The following is a 21,986-nucleotide window of genomic DNA, read 5'->3' as shown; positions in this document are numbered from 1 at the left end:
TCTCCCTCACCTCATAATGGACCTTGTTTGTGGTTGTTGTTGTTACTATTCTTCAGTCATTTCAGTTGTGTCTGACTCTCCATGCCCTATTTGGGGTTTTCTTGGCAAAGATACTAGAATGGTGTGTCATTTCTTTCTCCTGCTCATTTTCCAGATGAGGAAACTGAGGCAAATAGGGTTAAGTGATTTGCCCAAGGTCACACAGGCTGTAGTGTCTGAAGCAGGATTTGAATACACATCTTCCTGATTCTAGGTACTCTATCCACTATATACCACCTAGCTGCCCCATGGTGGACTTCACTTATTCCCTCACTAAGATCCATCATAGGTTATACTGCAAGTTCCTGAAGCAAGTCCAGAAATTCACCACAAGAGCAATTACTTGGGTTCCATTGAGGATGGGTGGAGATGGGGGCTATCACAGCTCAGAAGATGAATGTTTAGCTGAGGAAAAGTCATAGTGCCAATAGTAACTCAAGCCAAACTAAAGATAGAGGGAAAGGATGAGGGAGAGGGAGAAAGAGAAAAAGGAAATGCAAAGCCGGCACCACCACAATCATCCAGACTGCCAGGAGCAAGCCAAGTCCCTTGGCTTGTGGTTACCTGCTCTACTCTTTGTTAGACAACCAGAGCTTCCAGGGCCTCCTCGCTGTGGAGGCACCGTGGGTTAGCTGATGATTCTAAACATGTTCTGCAGCCCACACAAAGTTGGACTGGACAATCAACACTATGCTCTAGGAGGGCCACGCCAGAGCATAAACACATTGCCTTCCAAAATGTCATTAATGTGGACAAGTGGATAGATTCTTGACCACACCATGACTTGTCACGGAACTTCTTCCAAAATAGCTTCTGCTAGGGTCCCTGGAAGCATTTTCTGAAACACAAATAGCTTCTTGTGTCTCTACCCTTTGCCACATTCTATTGAAAAGAAGCCACTTTCCCCAAAACTTCAAAGTCTAGTCATGGCACTGTTTTTTCTCCTTTCTCAGTTCATCCCTCTCCTGGAACATTGCTAGACCTGGGGCAGTGGGGGGGGGGGGGGAATCAGGAGAACTATCACCCCAGACTAAGTTTTTCAGAGAGTTTTGGTGCTAGGACTTAACAGAATATGACCTTGAGAAAAGTATTCATAGCATCTGATCATGAAACATTCTGTGGTGTATGAATGAAATGGAGAAAGGAAGATTGCCTTGCAAGAGGGAAAGATAGGTGGCATAGTAGATACAGTGCTGGGCCTCAAGTCAGGAAGACCAGAATGCAAATCTGATCTCAGACACGTTCTAGCTCTATGACCTCTGGCAAGTTACTTAACCTCTGTTTGCCTTAGTTTCCTCATCAGCAAAATGGGGATAATAATAACATTTATCTCACAAGGCTGTTGTGAGGATTTCAAATATGAGATAATATTTGTAAAGGGCTTATCACAATGCCTGGAACATAATAAACACTATTCAAATGCTAGCTATTATTATTTTTATTATTGTTCAGAAGGGATTGTGGTCCCATGGGCCAGACTTCTTCATTTGTCTACCTAGAAGGACAGCGGAATCTATAATAAAATGTAAGACTATACATATTAATCTATAATAAATGTAGGACTGATGAACACAAGAAAAAGCAGCCAGGGAGTAAAGAGACAAAGGTTTCTGCAGGGGGAAATCATGCTTAAGTTTCTCTGTTTGGTTTTCTGAGAGGTTGTATATGAACATAGACAAAAAGAAATAAGTGTACACAACATATTTAGACTATATAAAAAGCTTTTTATCATATTCCACATTAATGGTTATTCAAAAAATAAAATCATGAGATCATTTACTACAAAATTTTGTTCATCTGCCTGAAGTCACCCAGATGCCAAGTAGAAGAATTAATATGCTATCTCATGTCTTTTAACTTTTCATAGGATGATAGATTTAGAGTTGGGAAGGGAAATTTCACCAGTATCACTTAAGCCAACCTCTTCATTTTACAATAGAAGAAACTCAGATCTTTGTGTTGTTGTCTCTCACAGATGACTAACTAAAACTACTAAGTTGAAAAGATGGAATTTGAATCCATATGTTCCAACTCCAAATCCAGGCCTCTTTTTCACTATACAGTAGGACCTTGTTTTATGACAGTGATGGCAAACCCAAGGCACAAGGACTTGGGTAGAGTTGTTCCCCTTCCCCTCTCCACTGTGCCTGAGGACATTTTCCCCCATCCCTGCCCCTCTGCCCAGCAGCCAATGGGAGAGCAAAAGGTAGGTGGCTCACAGATGGCAGAGCTGGAGGGGAGCAGAGCGCTCAGGCTACTCCCCTCCCCCTCTCTATACTCGTTGAAGAAGTTCCTCATTTCACCTGCCCCTCCATCCAGCAGCCCAATGGGAGTGCTTCCTCCCTCCCCTGTGTGGGGTAAAGGGGGGACAGGGCACATCTAGCACTCAGGGGGGAGGAGGGTATGGCACTTGGTCTTGGGGGTGGGGTACAGGCATGACCTGGCACTCTATCTCTAAAATGTTCACCATTACTGATCTAGTCCAATCTCCTTATCTCAGTCAAAGGGGTCCCTTATACCTGACTCGTTAGAATTGCTTCCTTTCCCTCTGGATTCAGGATTTCTGAGTAATTAGCTGGGCCTGGAACCCAACCAGTGAATCTTTGTGTAGAACCAAAATATCTGGAGAGGGAAATAATTCTTGTTGTGACACCAAGTAGAAATCATAAATGATGTTCTCATGGTCATTCAGTTGTCCTAGGGGAGCATGTCTACCTATTCCAACCTGGCCTTGGATACCTCTTTCTGTCCTACTCTGATAACATACGTCATTCACTATCTGCAACTTACACCCCAGCCTGCCTGGTCTCCAAATGCAGTATTTGCTGCACATTATTTACTATTGCCTCTTTTTTTCTTTCACTTTTCATTTTCTTAAGGATTTTCATTGTGTTCCCTTAGCCCATATACAAAGGGCTTTGTTAACATGCCCCGTTCTCAACCTAACTGGAAATCAGTCTAGTGGAAGCCAAATGGGACTTGTATAGTTATTACAGTTGCCATAAAAGCCAGTTGCCTTTATATCTGGTTGATGGCCATTCACCCAGGACATCCTTGGTGCCTTGCCAAAAAATCCCAGGAATATTTAATTTCAAAAACAACCTAATGGGCCCACTTGAAGAGACGCCTGGACAGATTCAGTTTACCATAATCTGGACAAAACAAACTAGAAGGAGCCAGCTGGTCATAGTAGACACACACACACACACACACACACACACACACACACACACACACACACACACACACACACACACANAGACACACACACACACACACACACACACACACACACACACACACACACACACACACAAAAGAAATGTTTGCTGACTGAGTGACTAAACTGGCTGATATTCCTTTTGCCCTAAGAAGAAATGATAAGAAATACTGCCTGTGGCTGCTTGACTCTTTTTTTTTTTTTAAAACCCTTACCTTCTGTTATAGAATTGATACCACTAAGTACTGATTCCAAGGCAGAAGAGTGCTAATTAAGGTCTAGGCAACAGGAGTTAAATGACTTGTCTAGGGTCACTCAGCCAGAAAGTGTTGGAAGCAGGATTTGATCCCAAGACCTCCCATCTCCAAGCCTGGTTCTCTATCCACTGAGCTGCTAATGTTTCTGTGGTCTAAGCTACTAGTAAGTAGCATATTCATAACATGAAGTCTCTTTTAGGGTTCCAAATGTAGGGCATGGGATGTGATAATTCAGGAGAAACACAGTTCATGACTGGGTGGGAAGATCTGGGGTGGGTATGCACACACACACACACACACACACACACACACACACACACACACACACACACACTTATGAGGCTTGGTAACTGAACATACTGAAGAGTAAGATAAAGGGCAGCTAGGTTTCTCAGGGGTAGAAAGCCAGGGCTGGAGATGTTAGGTCATGGGTTCAAATCAGGCCTAATACTGGTAGTTCCTAGTTGTATGACTCTGGGGAATTCACTTAACCCCAACTGCCTAGCCCTTACTGCTCTTCTGTCTTGGAACCAATACTTAGTATTGATCCTAAGACAGAAGGTAAGGGTTTTAAAAAAAAAAAGAGTATGGTAATAAGGAACTAATTTCCTCCTTTTCTTTTCTGGGTTCAACCAGCTTCTGTTCTAATTTTGCTCTAGGAAGAGACCTACCTCCCCCAATTTCACCACATTAACTAATTCAAATCAATTTGTCAAAAATGTATTTAGTGTCTATTATGGACAAGACTCTGCATGGCACTCGGGATACTAAAATGAAATAAGACATAGATGCTGTCCTTCTAAGAACTAATAGTCTAATAGTGGAGTGGGTGTGGGAGGGAGAGAAGATTAAGACACACATAAATAACAATGATGAAAAAAAAATAGATCAGAGCAAAGGGATCCATACAGAATGTTAGGGAAATTCCAGGAAGAAGAAATCACTTTCAGCAGGGGCTGAGAGATGGCACCCAAGCTTGATTTTGAAGAAAGGGAGAAAATGAACAAGTTGGGAAGAGTCAAAGATGACGCTAAACTCTCACCCACACTTCAGGCATGGAGACCAGGGGGAGAGGGGAGTGTTGTGGGGAAGGGTGATTGACTCAGTGCAGAAGATGAAAGAGAGGAGTCAAAGGTGACTCTGAGATTTTGAATTTGGGTGACTGGGAGGTAGGAGTGCCCTACACAGACAGAAAGGAACTAGAGGAGGGGGTAAATCTGAGGAAGAAAATGATGGATTTGTTTTGGGACATGTTGAATTTGAAGTGTTCATGGGACATTAGGTGGTGATATCAAATAGGCAGCTGGAAATGGGGAACTAGAAATCATATGGACTATGAGGATTAAATAAGATAATAATTACAAAGTGCTTTGCAGACCTTAAAGTGGTATATAAACAAGCTATTTTTTGCTGAAAGTGAAGAAGGAGAAATGGAGATGAGAATTTGAAGAAAATTTGGAACAGTCATTGTGAAGAATATGATAAGTTATTAAGAGATGAATAAAAAGTTTATTGTAGAATGTTGAGTGTCCAGTTGAGAATAGTTACCATATATATCTACCATACATTAGAAGGTCTAGCCAGTCTGGCTTCATGACTTCCCCTTTAGGGTTCAGGAAAAAGGGTTCGGAGAAGGTAGATGAAGAAGTAATTAGGAGATGGCAGGTCAAATTGAGGGTGGAAGAACAAATTTAGGAGGAGTAAAGGATTGAGAGAGGCAGAAAGGCAGGAAACTAAAATTTGGAGGCTGAAGATCTTGGAGACTAAAAACAGTTTTTAGTAATGGTGAAATCTAAGGTATAAAACACCCCAGTAAGAAGGTGATGAGAGTCAAGACATTCAAGCAAGTACGAAGAAAACTTATTAGTGCATTTTGTCACTTATGTGGATGATGGAATACACAAATAGGAAAACTGTCAGCCAATGGTCAAAGTCACTGAGGTCAAAGACTCCTAGAGGTCAACAGACAACAATGGCAAGTAGAAAACAGCACAGTTATATGTTGTGAATTTCAAAGAAGTCCAAGTTGTTAAGAATTTGTGGCAAAGCGCAGGTCTCAAAATTGCAAGAGGAAGCAAGGAATATTGCAAGTACTCCATATATAGACACAGTTTCCTTCCTCTGGCTTCATACAGAGGTGGCATTGGGGCAGAGCCAGTAACTGGAACCTTTCATGATGTAAGCTTCCATGATACCAGCAGGATGGCCTACTTACTTTGTTTTGTAAAGACTCAATTAGTAAGGGGTCAGAAATAAGGGGGAGGGCCTTAAAAGCAATAGGACTTCTTTTCTTTTTTTAAATTAAAAATTTTATTTTTTCAGTTACAGGTAGAAACACTTTTTGACAATTGTTTTTTGACATTTTAAAATTCAGCTGTTTTCCCTCCCTATCTCATTCCCCCTCCCCTCTACCTAGCCTAATATAGGCTATACCTATGCTTTCATGTAATGCATATTTCCATATTGCTCATGTCATGACCGAAGACACATATCACACATACGATAGAAATCTCCTGAAGGAAGTTTAGTGGAAGATAACAAGTGACTCTAACATTCCTTCTTTGGCTATGGATAGCATTTTCATTATGATTCCCTTGTAGTTATCCTGGAGACTTGCTTTGCTGATAATGGTTCAGTCCTTCACAGTTAATCATTATATGATATTTCTGTTACTGTATAAATTAATCTTCTGGTTCTGCTCACTTCACTTTGTATCAGTTTATAGAGGTGTTTCTAGGTTTTTCTGAACTTATCCTGTTTGCTGTTTCTTATGGTACAACAGTATTTCATTACAACCAAATACCAAAACTTGTTCATCCATTCCCCAAGTGATGGACAAACTCTCAATTTCAAATTCTTTGCCTCTATAAAAAGAGCTTCTAAAAATATTTTGGATGTAGGTAGGTCTTTCCCCCTTATCAGCAGGTTTTATTTTCAAAGCAGCAACCAAGAAACTAAAACTTTTTTTTAGCCAACAAACTAAAACCAGAGGTAGGTGTTGAGATAAAAACATACAAAATTATTCATAATAGTTCTTTTTGTGGCAGCAAAGAAATAGAAACTGAAGAAGTGCCCAATCATTTGGGGAACGGTTTGGTATGTGAATTAATGGACTACTATTGTGCCATAAGAAATGAATAGTTTTAGAGAAACCTAGGAAGATTTATATGAGCTGATGCAGACTAAGTAAATGGAGCCAGAAGAACAATTTATATAATTACAACAAAATATTGTAAAGACAAACTTTGCAAGATTCAGGAATTCTGATCAACACTGATCAATCACGGGTTTAGAGGATTCACAATGAAACATATTACCTACCTCCTAACAAGAGAGGTAATAGGTTCACAGCGAAGAGATATATTTTATTTGGATATGACCAATGAGGGAATTTGTTTTGCTCTAATATACATGTTTGTCATAGGAGTAGTGTTTCTGTTTTTCTTATTTTCTCAATAGTGGCAGTGGGTGGAGAGAGAGAGAAAGTGGATTATCATGATTGAATGAAAGAAATTTTAATTTAGAAATAAGCTGAAATACAGATTATTAATGTGAGAAAGCAGGATACAAAGAACAAAACAGGAAAATGTGGTCTGAGATTAGAGAGTTTAAGCAACCTGGTATCCCCAAAATAACTTAGTCATATGAGCAGGCAAGTTTACAATTTGACTGGCTCTACTGGGTCACTGTACCAGCGTCCATTTGGGGCTAACCCAGCACCCCACTTTTTCTTCTGAACTAGTTTCAGCTGTGGACAGCTCCCTCTCTTAGAATTTCTGTCCTGGAAAACAGCTGTGTTTGTGCAACAGTGGAGACCCCAAGCTCTGTAAGATAAGGGGAGAAAAATAGAGCTGTCAGCTAGGAGAGAATATCCAAGGTATGGAATTCACAAGGAAAAGCCAGGTTTCACTTAATTAAATAAAGTGAATGGAGTATAAAAGAAAGAGATATAGTCCAGGATAACCAATCTGTCAAGGCATGAGAGTCCCCATTTTGCCATTACTACTCACTAATAGGGATATGCTCTGGACAATATGGTAACACCTAGGAGGCCTGAATATTTCTGATGTGTCAATCAACTCTCCTGCTGAAAGAACTACTGTAATCAGTCTTGGATGCTCCACTTTTGTATTATCTGCTACTCATCCCAGATGCTTTTTTTTACCTCCTCTTTCTGATGGAATGAGACTCTGAAGTATTCCTTACCATTGGAAGCCTGGGCCTATCTGCTGGAATAAGCAAAATGTCATGGAAGGTTCTTTTCTTATGTGTCTCCAGGCCTTTCCTTGGTTGATCTCCAGCTACAGAGGAGTGTGTGCGTGAGGACACTGTTTATTAAAGTCTTTGTGCAATTTACAAATTGAAACAAATAATGGTGGAGACATTTGCAACTATGGAAAAAGCATGTTTACAAAGTGGAGGAAAACAGACTAAATAGGCTTAGATTACAGCAAATTTCTAACAGCATGAAATGAACTCCACACAAGAACAGAAGGAGCAACTGGGCTGTTGAGTCATATTTGTTGCAGCAATTAGATCTTTTATAAGGATCACCCACTCAGTGTGCCAGCCTTGGAAAATTGCATCTGCATGCAAGGTCTTCCTGGACACTCCTGAGAATCTTAGATTGGGAAAAACTTTTCCTAGGCTTCTGGTTTCACCTCTCAGGTCCACAGATAGCTTCTCTAGGGTCCCATCTTGGTACAGTGTTAAATCATTCAAGCCCCAGGTGCTTCCCACACTTTCCTTTGGAAACTATTCTCTGTCTCAAATCTTTTACCATGAGGAAATAGGCAGCTTGAGTTACCCTGAAAAGAGGCCACTGCAAACTCCAGCGTCTTATTAAAAGTTCTGCATCCAAAAACAGAAGAACAATATACACAATGACTAAAACAATAAAAATGAAAAGAGCACTAGAAAGGAGCCAAATTCCAAGTAACCGAAAAATCAATGGCCTAGAGAAGAGATAATGAAATATACCTTCCTGAAGCAGCAAGGTGGGTGACTACAAGGGGAGGGCAGGATTTTCATACATTGTCAGACCCAGGCTGTTTTAGAATTAGCTGTTTTCCTTTGTTTCCCTTATTCTATTCCTCTCCCTCCCTCCCTCCCTCCCTCCCTCCCTCCTTCTTCTTCTTCTCTCTCTCTCTCTCTCTCTCTCTCTCTCTCTCTCTCTCTCTTTTGATATTCAGAAATGAATGTGATATAACATCAAAAAGCATCAATACAACTTATTTAGGAAAATGAACATTAAAATAAAGGCCCCGTTATAACTTTCAAACCCCCCCACAAATAAGGATAAGATGATTCTCAGTATTGGAGGCTGTTTGTAGCTGAACTTCCTTTTAAGTCTTTGGGGTTTGGGGAGAATGGAGTTTAGTCATTCATATTTTCTCAGTGTTGAGTGTCATTTCCACCACTAAAATTGTGACAAATTATCCTGATGATTAAGGCAACAAGGAACCTACCTGCACACCAAAATTCTCTCATAGTTAACAAAGGTTACTTTACTGGTTCCTACTCTCCCATTAGTGTTCTCTCTTCTTCAACAGGTGTGTGACTTAAATACATATACCTTGCATTTACTTACCTGTCTATGTTTTGTATTTGTCCAGTAGAAGCTCAGCTCATTTAAGTCTGTGCTTTTTTGTTTCTTTCTTTATATTCCTAGTACCTAGCAGTGATATGCCAACAGTAGGCATTTAATAAATTGATTTGAAGTATAAGGACTTGCTCTTTTTTTTTTAACCTTACCTTAATTGATATGAATTGGTATTCTAAGACAAAAGAGTGGTAAGGGTTAGGCAACTGGATTTCAGTGAGTGCATGGGTAGGAAGTGTCTAAGATCAGATGTGAACCCAGGTCCTCCCGACTCCAGGCCTGGCACTCTATCTACTATGCTATCTAGCTATTCCCAGGACTTGCTCTTCAAACAACAATACCATTACCCTACAAGTCTATGAATAACAAAAGAGATCTATCCCAAAACAAACACATGCTTAGTGTACACCACTGGCACCATTTGCTTATAAAACTTCAACCAATTTTTCTACCAAAGTAGTGCTTGGATAGACACATGATCTCATTCATAAGGCTATGTCCTCCATCAGTGTACGCCATGACCCTGCCATGCCTTCTTACTCTATGTAATTCTTGTGCATATCTTCCTATAAGTTCTCCACAGAGGACTACCAAATGCTTATGAGACCTTCTAGTTATTTTAACATCACATAGGGACCAGTGCTACCCTGTTGGACCAATATTTTGTTTTCTTTCACTCTTGCTATAGGACCAGTTTTTTTCCTTTTCTAGCCCATGTTCTCAAAAGACCTTTATAGTACTTATTAAACACACATCAATAATCAACAGAAAAATGTATCAGTCAGTGGTCCCATGAGAGAGAAACTCAAGAAGTAACATCTTAAAGATGAGGCTTGGTTGTTTTTGTTTGTTTGTTTGTTTTTGCCAGTTAAATTCAATTTCATTCAATAAATACTTACTAAGCACCAATTTTGTGCCAGTTACTATGAAGAGCTTACATTTTTCTGAGAGGATACAGTCCATTAACAGACATCCAAATGCAAAGTAACTTTGCAAAGGAGAGAGCACAGACAATTGACAGCAGAGCTGAGTTTTACCTGGATCAAATTTGGCAACATATCTTATTATCATAGAGGGACTATATTTAAAAAAATAAATTGTTATTGCTGTCTTTTCTTTCTGTCTCACATATATTTCCTAGTTAATCCCTCTCCCCATGTGAGAGAACTACTATAACAAAGAATAGGAGGAGGAAAAAAGTTCAGTAAAATAAACAAACTAATTGAAAAAGCCTGACATAATCTAAAGTACTCTACTCACAGTCACCTCCACTTCTTCGAAGAAAAGGAAGTAGTGCATTTTCAGATCTCTTCTCTGGGGCCAAGGTTGGACATTAAGGAGAAGGTATATTTTAGTAATTCATTACTTCAAGAACAGAAGCAGTGGATAGAGAGTACTGGACTTAAGAGTCAGGAAGAACTGAGTTCAAATATGGTCTCAGACACAATAGCATGTTACTCTGGGCAAGTCACTTTACTTGCATCAGTTGCCTTATCTATAAAATGAGCTAGTGAAGAAAGTGGCAAACCACTCTAATATCTTTGACAAGAAAACTCTAAATGAGGTCATAAACAGTCAGCCATGATTTGAAAGAGTGATTAAATAAGAACTAGGGCTACAGCAGTGGGGAAAAAAGAGGAGGTGACAGATGCTACAGCTTTTAGCTTAGGTAGCTAGGTGGCACAGTGGATAGAGTGCCAGACCTGTGGTCAGGAAGACCTGAGTTCAAATCTGGCTTTAGACCGTTCCTAGCTGTGTGATCCTGGGCAAGTCGCTTAACCCTATTTACATCAGTTTCCTCATCTGTAACATGAGGTAAAGAAGGAAATGGCAAACCTACTTCAGTATCTCTGCCAAGCCAATCCCAAATAGGTTACAAAGAGTCAGATATAACTGAAACAACTCACCAACAAGAACAGGAAAGCCCCAAATGTATGGGATATCATCTTATGTGATATCCATAATAAGCTCCAATATGCCCAGCAGAGCATCAAATACACTTGGCAGTTACTGCTTGATGGAAGGAAATCTTGATGGATTTCAACGGCAGGAGTTTGAAGTTTATTCCTATATTAAATGAGCTTGTTTTCACTAACCACAAAGTTTGGGCATGAATTGGCAATCCTTACTTAAAGTCAACATGAATTGTAGCCAAAGAGGCACAGTAGAAATCAGGCCTGCAGAAGCAGGATTTTGGTCTCAAATATCTTCCAAGGAAAATTATCTTCATCTTTCTTCTCTCATAAGAATACTGATCCTTAAAGGAAAAAAAAATTACCAAATCACCGAGCTAGAACTGCTACAGGGCAGAAATTAATCACTTTGCCTCAGGAAGGCTGCATATAAACAGTCTAATCTAACAGATGTCTAGTGTATTCCAAGAGAAAAAGGAGAAAGCTCCTACAATGGCTCCTGGTAACATGCAAGAGTGTAGTGGAACAAGGAGTGTTCTTGAAGTCAGAACACTTTGATGCAAGTCAAGGGACCTTGGGCAAGTCACTTAATTATTGTTTCCTCATTTGTAAAATGGAGAAGACTGTAATCTACTACCTCCCTCATGGGGTTAGTATAAGGAATGCATCTTACAAACTGTAAAGTAATATATAAATGTGAGTTATTACTCTAGACTCATTGCTCTCAGTCAAGGAGTTCCTTCCTACTGTGGCAATTTAAATGCATTAGCTCTTTGCATAGAAGGACAACTGCTTCTAACAGAAATGCTAGTATCCTGGAAGCCTGATCTTAAGCATTCCCCTTGCTTTCTCTTTGCCAGGATAAATAACCTCAATTCCTTAAGCTATTCCTCCTGGATTCTATTTGCCAAGTCTTAAAAAAAAACCCATAGTGCTATTCACAATTTACATGATTTGAAAGCCACGTTTGCAATCGCCATTAACCAAAAGAGCCATGTGACAATTGCATGCTTTATATAATAACTACTAATGTTTATATCTTGCCATGAGGCTAATAAAGCACTTTATATATATATGGTCTCACTACCACCCCTGTGTTAGTATTACTAGGTGTTAGTATTACTTTATGGATGAAGATCCTTAGCATCAGAGGTGTTAAGCCACTTGCCCAGGATCTTAAGCTTCAGTCAGGATTTGAACCTAGGTCTCTCTCAGTTCTGAGTCCAGAATTCTATTCCCAACTCAATGATTTCTTCCTTCCTTTTTTCCTTCCTTCCTTCCTTCCTTCCTTCCTTCCTTCCTTCCTTCCTTCCTTCTTTCCTTTTTCTTTCTTTNACCATTATGGTGTAAAAAATACACCATAATGTAATAAAAAGTATTAATAAAATATTAAAAAGGAGTAATTTTATCCTTGAACTTATTAATTTGAGATTTAACTACATGTTTCAAAATTAAATTTAAAAAGGCCTTTTAACTAAGTTTTTCCTTTCCATTTAGTTAGATTATTCCTTCCAGTTTGCAAATGGATCAGTTAGTAGGAAAGCTATTTTAGCATAGACTCAAATACCCAAAGATCTAATAACATCCTAAAACCAGATTTAGTAAGAGATCTTATACATAGACAGATATACATATTTTTTATTCACATTTGAAGATGACACTTTGGCTGAGTTGCTTCCTGAGTACATAAAAGTAGATAAAAAGACAAACATATGCATGGTTAGATCCCTTGTCATTTTTTTTTTTTTTTTTTTTTTTTTTTTTTTTTTTGGTAATGTAGTTTCAGGCAGGCCCTTGTCTTTGTCAACATTTCTTAAAGCTACTTATAAGTGAAATGTAATCAAATATTGTAAATACTGGACATAGCAGGACTCTTTGTGATGAGTCTATTTAATAGTGAGATTCATATTTATCAGCCTGCTAAGCAATGCTATTTTTCTTCCTCTTGTAATGGTCCATTGAGGTGTATTAGTTGTGTCCTTTAAGCACATCTTCAAAGTTATTCTGGAATCTTTCCTTTTGAGTGCTTTCTAACCCTCTCATGCTTTTCTGTGGGCTTCTATGATTAGATCAGTTATTTCATTAAGACCTGTTGTTCCCCCTCCTCCCCCCCAAATGCCAAGTATATAAACACACAGACAAATATTTAGGCATTGATCAATAAAATAGTATATGATAGGGGTATCTTATGAGCATACAAAGAAAAGCCTTTCAGGACTTTGTTAAGTGGCCTTATTTACAGGTAATAAATGAGAAATCGTGAGTTCTGTAAACACTAAGAAATACTCAGTTCCTTGTTCTTCTTCTCTCCCTCCCTCCTTCTCTCCCTCCTTCCCTTGTTCCTTCCTTCATTCCTTCCTTCCTCCCTCCCTCCTTCCCTTCCTTCCTTCCTTCCTTCCTTCCTCTCTCTCCCCCCCCCTCCCCAATCCCCTCTCGCTCCTCTTATCTTCTATCTTAGAATCAATACTGTGTATCTGGTTCTAAAACAGAAGAGAAGTAAGGGCTAGGCAATGGGGGTTAAGGGACCTGCCCAAGGTCACACATCTAGGAAGTGTCTGAAGTCAAATTTGATCTCAGGGCCTCCCATCTTTAGGCCTGGCTCTCCTGTCTTTCTACAAAGAGTCTAACAATGAGGCAATAGTCTAACACCAAAATGAGATGCTGAAAAACCACAGATTGCTCATGACAAAGTAAAATGTGGCCTAAAAACCTCACTACTCAAGGAAGAAGCTGTGGGCAATACCGAATCCTAATACTAGGAAGAGAGCCATTTCCTTGTTTCAGAGTAAAATTATTTGATTTAGTAGAGGATGCTGAGACTTTAAAAGAGAAAACAAAACCTTTGCAGAATAGAAATAAACAACTCTCTTCTTTCGTTCCCTTAAAAAAAAAACAACTCCTATGTAATAACAGAAGAGTAATGAGGTTGGAAAACAGATGTGGACAAAAGAAAAGCTAAAGCTTCAGTGTGGCCCACACAATCTGGGAAGGAATGATAAAAAACTTTACAAGCTGTTTTGAGTCTTGAATAAAAAGAGTAATCAAGCAAGGCTGACTTATAAAGGGTCAGGGCACAGCATCCTGAAGCGGAGACTAAGCAGAACCCCATCTCCTTAACTGTACCCTGGGATCCAAAGCTATTGGTGGTGGCTGGGGGGGGTAGGGGAGGGATTTTCCTGGGTAACATTCCCTCCTAGTTCATTCTTGATTCAACCTTCAATAATACCCATTGTCCCCCACCCCCGCTGGCGATTCACTAATGGGCTGGCCTCCCTTAGTCTGGTTTCAGTCCTTGGCCTTTTTAATTCTCTGACTGAGGCATTTCAGTCTCTTTCTGGGACTCAGAGGCAACACGTGTCAAATTGGATAAATGTGTTCAGTTCTGGTTTAGGGGAGTTGTCAGTCCCCAAATGATTCCTCCCTGCCCCCCTTTCCACCTTTTTTTCCTCCTATGGACAACTGGAATCCATGTCGGAAAAGGAGTGTTAAGTGGGGGTCTTTAGCCCTTCCAAATAGAGCTTATTTGGCTTAAAACTGTCACAAAGCAGTCACACAAATCTAAGAGGAAAAAAATCTTCAGAAACACCAATGGGGCCATTCCCCACAAAGATGATTCTTCTTTGTCCCTCCCTGTGGGCATTCTTAATGTTGATGATTTATGACACTCATGTCAGGCGCCCATCAGTTTACCATCCCAGGCTACTCTGTACAAAGTAGATCCCAAAGTGGTACTGTGAGAAAGCAGTCTGCTGCCGTTGTTTGACTGACTGAGCTTCTGAAAGCTTTCAAAATCTCCACTACTGAAGTGGGGCCAGCAGCTAATTTTATCCGTGAGTTCCAGGAGAGAGTAAAGCTGGTGGGAAGATTACAGAGTTCCTTGAAGCTCTGACAACAGGAAGAGAGTTGTCAGCCTTCTTGTCTCTCGCCCTAAATCCCAAGGGAAACAACAGTGGCAGGGCGTTTTATAACACATTCCCACTGTAAAAAATTTTGTATTTCAGAAAACATGAGGCTGGCTCACTCGTTTTCCATAGACTTTTGTGTCAGTGAAAACAGATGACCTTAAATTTATATTTTTAGCCAGCCCTTTCAGTTCTAGTTTGCCTACGCTAAGGTCTAGAAGTCTCCCAGGCTCTTTCTTGAAAAACAGTAGACACTTGTAATGTTTAAAACGACAAGGCCTTACTAGTGTGTTCTGTGAATTATTTGGAGGGAAAGCCCAAACTGATTCCAAAGTGCACTGGTAGAACGATTTCTACATGTAGGAGACTAGTCCAAAGCTACAATAACATCTGGTCCCTGATATTCACCTCAATATCTAATAAACTTACACAATCTAAAGAAGACAGACTCAGAAGCCCTTTGAAAGGACCAAAAATTAGCCAGAGAGATTCTGGGATTCATGGAGAATTCAATCCAATTAAACAACAAGCATTTACCAAGCACCTACTATGTGCCAGGTGCTGGGAATACAAAACCAAAAATTGGACAGACCCAGCCCTCAGGAACTTACATTTACAACTTGTAAATGAATCCATATACACATGATAATCTTTGGAGGAAGGAAAAGGGAATAGTAAAAACAGCTAAGAGGATCCAGAGTGTTCCAGGTCAGCAAATGGACAGCTGCCAAGTCTAGGGATAGTGCCTGAGAAGAGAATCCAAGGCTCTTCTGATGAAGGGGCTATAAAAGATGGGAAGAAAAAGGGAGATTGCTCCCATGGCTAGAGAACTGAAATCTTTTACTTAACATTCCTTTGCTGATGGATTGGCTTTCTTGAGAGGCCAGTTTCTACAGTAGCCAGTCAGTAACTTAAGAAAAGCCCATGATTGAATTAGAGAACCTCAGTTTCTCTAGTATTTAAAAAATCCCCCAAACTTTTCAATTCCTATGGACAGGGGCTGGCGGCCAGAGTGCTATTAAAGTCAGAGCTGGAGTCTAAGAAGAGAACAAAGTGCAAAACATACGGGAACACTGACCATAACTCTGGGTCATTAAGCTGGCTGAATTTCAGGGCTCTCGAATACTGTCAGCGCTTTCAAGAGGAAGATGATACTGTAGATTGGATCTGTAGGAATCTGTCCATTCTTTTGTTCAAGTAATTTCTTAAAATGATGAACTTAAGTAACTGTAATGTTCATTAGGTTTGTAACTGGTAGAAACATTTACATTCCTCAAAGATTTAGTTAGATCTAGGGGAACAACTATTCCATATTTGTACATTGTTGTGTCTTGTTTCATCTATGTACCTCCAGAGCTAAGCACAGCGTAAGGCTCTTTATTACAATCATCATTTATGTGATATTTTATGTTCTACTTGACAGGGAAAAAAAAACCCAAAAAACAAAACCTGGCATTACTTCAGTTCAATTAAATGAGCATTGATTATACATCATCTATATGTTCCAGGTATCGTGCTAGGTGCTATGGACATAAAGAGAAAAACAATAGTCTTTGCCCTCAAAGAGTTTATATTCTCCTGGTAGGATACAATATGCATGATGATAAATAAGTATTAAGTATATATAAAGTAATACATGTTAATTTTAAGGGTGATAGCACAGATTATATCATTACATACTATTGTTTAGAAATTTTGTTGAATCAATATGTAAAGTCCATACACTAGTCTTTTTTTTTTAATGCTGAATTTCTGTTTGCCCTTCATTTCCCAGTATCTTTTGAAATATGAAATGGGTGCAAGCAGTTGAGATAGATTTCAAGGCCCTGGTACTCCTTCCCAGAAGCTAAAATCCTACAGAGCATTGGCATTAAAGCAAGTAGTTTAGGAGAGGATCGCTGTGGTCACAGTTCCTTTGGATTTAAGAAAAAAGCATCTTTTAATCAGAAATGAAATGAGAATCCCCAGAAGCTCAAGACATCTTGAGCTTAACATCTGTCGGTCTAGAACAGATTTGTAAATTAAAATAGAGAGGTATGATATAGCCCCATTTTAAAGCATTATACCTACAAAACCACATGTTAGTCACACTAGATATACAAGTATCTATTTGGAGCCAAATGGGGTAGTTTTTCTTTATGAAAACACAAGGACTTACACTCAGCTTCCCAAATTTCAGAATTGGTGGCTGTGTAATTCACACTTCTCTTGAAACTCCCAAGTCTGACATTCTACCAGATGATCTTAAAGCACTTACAATACATTATTTATTTAGAGAATCATTGCTTGGAAGCGAAGTATCACCTGGTCATCTTTTTTCATGCATTTAATCAATAAAAATTTATTGAGAAACTATTAGATACTAGGTATTATACCGGATATTATGATGGATACAAAAATGTAAGAAGATATGCTTTCCTCATTCTAGGGGTTTAGAATTTGGCAGGTGAGAAGGGATATATATATAGTCACAAAACAAAATGGTATAGGCTATGTGTCATAATGAAGAGTACTACTTATACATTTCCAACTAGGGGAAATAAAAAAAGAATCATATAGAAAATGCCCAGCCTATGTTAAGTCACTTAACATTTCAGTTTTCTCATCTGTAAAATGGGGGGGGGGGTGTATGGAAAAAAGTACTTACACTATCTCCTTCATAACATGTGGAAAAGACCTTATATGCTATTTAGTCCAACCCTTTACTTTTTTTTTTTTTTTTAAACCCCTTACCTTCCATCTTGGAGTCAATACTGTGTATTGGCTCCAAGGCAGAAGAATGGTAAGGGTAGGCAATGGGGGTCAAGTGACTTGCCCAGGGTCGCACAGGTGGGAAGTGTCTGAGCTCAGATTTGAACCTAGGACCTCCCGTCTCTAGGCCTGGCTCCCAATCCACTGAGCTACCTAGCTGCTCCCCCACCCCCACCCCTTTACTTTTACAGATAAGGAAATTGAGGCTGAGAGAGGTTAAATGATTTGTCATTGTTGCAGCAATTTCAAAGACAAGAATTTGTGGCCATCAGTCTTGAATAAAAAGAGCAGGTTACTGACAAAGATGGCAAAATAGTCTATTTTTGGATTCTCAGGTAGATATGAGGAAAGCACACTGTGTTGTGGTATCATAATAATAAATAAGGCCTCATATTTATGTAGTTTTACAGTTTATAAAAAGATTATTCTTGCAGCTCAGTGAGGTGAGCAGTACTTATATCCATTTTTCCAAGGGGAAGACTTGTATAGTCACACAGCTTCAAACTATCAGAGCTAGAATTCAAACCCAGATCATAAGATTCTAGATCGCGAACTAGAAATGACTTCAGAGATTAAGTTCAACTTGAGGAATTAATTGACTTGTCCAAGATCACATGGATAGGAAGGAACAGAGTCTTACTAAACCCTATAGTAGAGGCCTCAGCTTCCTCAACTATAAATGAGCGGATTGGACTAGATATGTTCTAAGGTTCCCTCCTAGATCCTCCTAGGCCTAGCTCTAGATCTATGATCCTGAGTAGTATCCCTTTACAGATAAACCTGGTACATCACTGGCAAGAAGGAAGGCTAAGCTAAAACTAGGCAGAACAAGAGTTTGCTCCCCTCAGGATAAATGGACCTGCACTGACTAAGAATGATATGAAATAGGACATATAGCATCAATGAGAAACCATTAAAATATAAGCTCCTTAAGGGCAGGAACCATGTGTATATATATATATAAACACACAAAAATAAATGTGTATATGTGTACATAATGTTTATATATATATATATACACACACACACACACACACACACACACACACACACACCCCATATTTGTGTATACCTAGCACTTAGTATAGCACCGAGCACATAGTAAATACTTAATGAACATTCTGATTGATTGATTGACAAACCAGAGTCAGTGTGCTGTGACTGAATTTATGAACAAGAAAGGCCAGAGGCAGCCAGACCTTACTCTGGGAGAGAGGGTCAAAGTGGGTCATTTCTCATTGCCCAAGTGAAGGGCCAAATCAATATCAAAAGGCTTGGCAAGATGACAAAACCAGGCCTCCAACCTTGTTATTATCATGGCATGGCCTCCCATTTGTATGTTTATTAGGTGCTGGTTACTAAAAGTTTGGAAGGCAGGCTCCTGTTCTAAATTGCTAAGAGAAAGGCCACAAAAAGACCCTTCCTGTTAGGAGTAACTCTTAGTTCCCAAGACCTCCTGCACACAGTGTACTTCTCTCCAAGTGAAAGAGTGCATGAAGAACGAGGAGTTCTCTGGTGAATACTGTCTCGCTCAATCCAACACTTGACACTTGGGCCAACCATATCAGAGACATAGAAACCCAGCTCTTCTCAGATTACAACACTCACATCTACACTATGGGGGGCCAGGATGCATCTATCTGATGAGGAAAGACACCAAGACTCATGGATTCTGGGAATACTCCACAAGCCTCTGAGCACCAGCATTTTGACAAAGATTCACCTGATGGTTTCCAAACTCAGGGCGCCCAAGATAAATGAAGTGTGGAAAATCTAAACTTAAGTTGTGCTAAACTTTGGTGGTCAAAGATGAATTCAGAAACTAAAGAAGCTGGTCTAGGGGTCTCTTTGAAGGTGGAACATTTATCCAGGTTCTGCCCTTGATGTGTTAGGGGACCCGGAGGCAGGACTTGACTATTCAGTTTCAGTTCTGTGGTCTGCCTAATTAAGATAAGATAAGTCAGGAATGAAATTACTGATGGTAAAGAGTATTAAAGAAGGGGAGTGGGAATCGGGTTTTTCTATCAAATAAAGAGATGAAGATGGGAATAGGAATATATATCCCAAACATTCTTGGCTGTTGGCTTTAAATATCAATAAGCTGTTCGGTTTTCTTTCTAAGCCAAATCCGAGTTTTTTTGAAATTTGTAATGATGCTTTTATAACATACTAGATGACTAAAACTAGAGCAACCTCCTCAAAACAGGAAAGTACTAAGAAAAAGAAATGGAACCAGAAAATATCACATTTTTTAAATTTACTTATTTAAACCCTCATTTTCCATCTTAGAATCAATACTGTGTATTGGTTCTAAGGCATAAGAGTGGTATGGACTAGGCAATGCAGATTAAGTGACTTGCCCAGAGTCACATAGCTAGAAGTGTCCGAGGCCAAATTTGAATCCAAGACCTCCTGTCTCTAGGCCTGGCTCTCAAATCACTAAGTCACCTAGCTGCCTCCAAAATATCACATTTTAAATGGGAGAAATAAAAATGTCTTCAATGACCTATTCTGGTTTGTGATAAGTACAGATTTGACTTCTGCTGGTAAAGAATGTATTTTTAAAAACAAACAACATGAAAGACTTCTCTAGCAACCAGATACTATTTTACCTCCTAGTTAAAGCAGTATAGTTTAAAAAAAAATCCTAATCATAGAGATTACTTGTTCAAACATGTCAGAAAGACAAGAAAATGGATTTGGCAAGGGGGAAAGGGAGATAAAAACTTCAAGCAAGAGAGAAAATGAGGCATAAGGGGAAAAAAGTCTCTAAACTAACATTAATCCAAATTTTGTAAACTAGCATTGATTTACATTAAACAGAGATACATACTAGTCATGCGACCTCAAGCAACTTGAAATGCCATAAAAAAAAGTTAAGTCGGTCTGGTATGAGTGGAAGTACTACAGGAGGCTTCAAAGGGCATCATTCTGGGTTATGGGGCAGCAACCCGATAGGGTTAAATCTCTCCGGTTTCCCTCCACAGACGGTCTTTAAGTAAAAACACTTAATTTTTATGGGGTAAGTACTCTCTGATACCTAAGAGAGAGAAGACTGGCTCTCTTGAGATTTTCCTCCAGGGTCGTTGGTATGCTGTCTGGGGACACTCCGGTCCCCCAACTAGGATTTTAAAGAGGGCCGTAGTAAGTCTACCATTCAGGAAAAAATCCAAAGACTCAGAGCTTGGCAGGTCTAATCTAAAAGGTTTTCCTCCTTTTCTCCACCTATTTCTAAATATAAACTAATAATCAAGTCCTAGATTGCCTTCTCTGAAGGAATCTAATGGTGGGGTTCTATGGGAATACTGGCTAAAAGTTTGGATGACTCCACTCTTCCAATCTTCCTTCCTTTTAGGATTAACTGATGTGATCTTCCTTCCTTTTAGGATTAACTCTGGAGAGGATCCAACAGAGCAGGAGATCTAAACTGTTCTAGAATCATCAAATTCAGGGACTTAGTTTCTACATGGTTTCCACATTGCAGGGGATATCCCCATATAGGTCAGGATGGGGCTACATGAGAGGGAGAAGGCAGTGCTCCAATCTATCTAACTTCATCTGAGTAAGGAAGTCTACTTGCCTACAAGGAAGAAGCCCATGGAATAATGTAAAGAATATTGGATTGGAATGGAGAAGAATCAAATTTGAGTCCAACTTGATCCCTAACTCTCCTAATTGGCCTTACACAATCTTTTTTGGACTTCATCTTCCTCCTCTGTAAAACAAGAGGGTTCTCAGGACTGGAGATTTAGAACTTGAAGGAACCTAAGAAGTCCTAAATCCAATTCCCTCATTAGACTAACCAGGTAAACGAGGCCCAGTTATTAAGCATCTGAGATGAGATTTGACCCCAGGTCTAGCCACTATTCTAAACTAGTGGGACTAGACAACTTTTAAATATTTTATGGCTTTTACTTTCTAAAGTTCTACCAAGGCAAATGGACTCTACAAATGTTCAATTCCCAGGCTTTTTTTTTTTTTTTAACTTCTTTATTTCTATTTTAAAAAATTCGCATGTTCCCGTGGCCCCAGAATGCCTGCCTCCGGCCCTCTGGAGTCCTGGGTTATGTGAAAACGGCTGTGCCAAGCTGGCCGGTGGGCGGTGCTCCAGCCTTCAGGCTGACTTGTGACATGTTCCTGACGTACTGTGTGGTCAAGGAGCTGGGACTGGGGGGGCTGAATGCGGGCCAAGCCTTGCACTTCAGTTTCCTGACCTGGCAGCCATTCAGAGAGACCCTGCTAAGTGCTATTTCCTAAATACACTCGCTTTTCATAACAATCTTACCACATTGCTTTCCTTTA

The 21,986-nt window shown here is 39.6% G+C and overlaps 1 protein-coding gene across 1 annotated transcript in view; it reads right to left on the bottom strand.

Annotated features, from left to right (window-relative positions):
- BCAS3 (BCAS3 microtubule associated cell migration factor) overlaps nucleotides 1-21,986 on the bottom strand; it is an 881,625-nt gene that overhangs the window by 143,958 nt on the left and 715,681 nt on the right. The window lies entirely within an intron of this gene.

The sequence above is a fragment of the Gracilinanus agilis genome, chromosome 4 (assembly GCF_016433145.1).
Source record: "Gracilinanus agilis isolate LMUSP501 chromosome 4, AgileGrace, whole genome shotgun sequence".
Classification (NCBI taxonomy): domain Eukaryota; kingdom Metazoa; phylum Chordata; class Mammalia; order Didelphimorphia; family Didelphidae; genus Gracilinanus; species Gracilinanus agilis.
The sequence above is the reverse complement of the archived record's forward strand: the minus strand, read 5'-3'. Positions and strand labels throughout refer to the sequence as shown.